This window comes from Sinocyclocheilus grahami, unplaced genomic scaffold (genome assembly GCF_001515645.1).
Source record: "Sinocyclocheilus grahami isolate Dianchi unplaced genomic scaffold, SAMN03320097.WGS_v1.1 scaffold465.1, whole genome shotgun sequence".
Lineage (NCBI taxonomy): Eukaryota > Metazoa > Chordata > Actinopteri > Cypriniformes > Cyprinidae > Sinocyclocheilus > Sinocyclocheilus grahami.
Window position 1 is genome coordinate 92,448 of NW_015505644.1, and position 597 is coordinate 93,044.

Here is a 597-nt window from a genome sequence, read left to right on the forward strand (position 1 = left end):
GCCAATCACAATGCACTGGGTCAGCTGGCCAATCAGAGCAGACTGCGCTTGTCGGAAGGAGGGACTTTGTAGAAAACGAAGCGTTTGAGAGAGGCGGGGCATAGAGGACCTACAATAATGTACAGTATTTGAAAAATAATGTGTTTTTTGAACATTAAAGCATGTCAGCATATTCTGTTACACCAAATACACAAAATAATGATCTTTAAAATCGCATCATATGACCCCTTTAAAATGCATCCTTGCTGAATGAAAGTATTCAGTAAGTAAACCTTACTGCTGCTAGACTTTTGAACGATATTACAGCTGTATTGTTTTGCATTGTATTATTTGCATTACTTTATCATATTAGCGTTTGATCAAAGGTAATATGAGATGTAAGCTAACAGACTAACGTGCTAGCAGTATGCTGACTAAATAATAATAAGAAATATTTAAATTCACATTCAATTTCTTTGTAATTATATGTAATAGTATATAATTTCATTAGAATTTATTGGTCATAATTACATAGTTAAAATCATCATACATTGACTTTATGTTTTTTCTGACCAGGCACTAGATAGAGAACCTATTAAAAGACCTTTCGACTGATGC

The 597-nt window shown here is 33.3% G+C and overlaps 1 pseudogene; it reads right to left on the reverse strand.

The window, feature by feature from the left end:
* The window catches only part of LOC107553113 (sodium-dependent lysophosphatidylcholine symporter 1-like), a 15,447-nt pseudogene that overhangs the window by 8,812 nt on the left and 6,038 nt on the right, over positions 1–597 (reverse strand).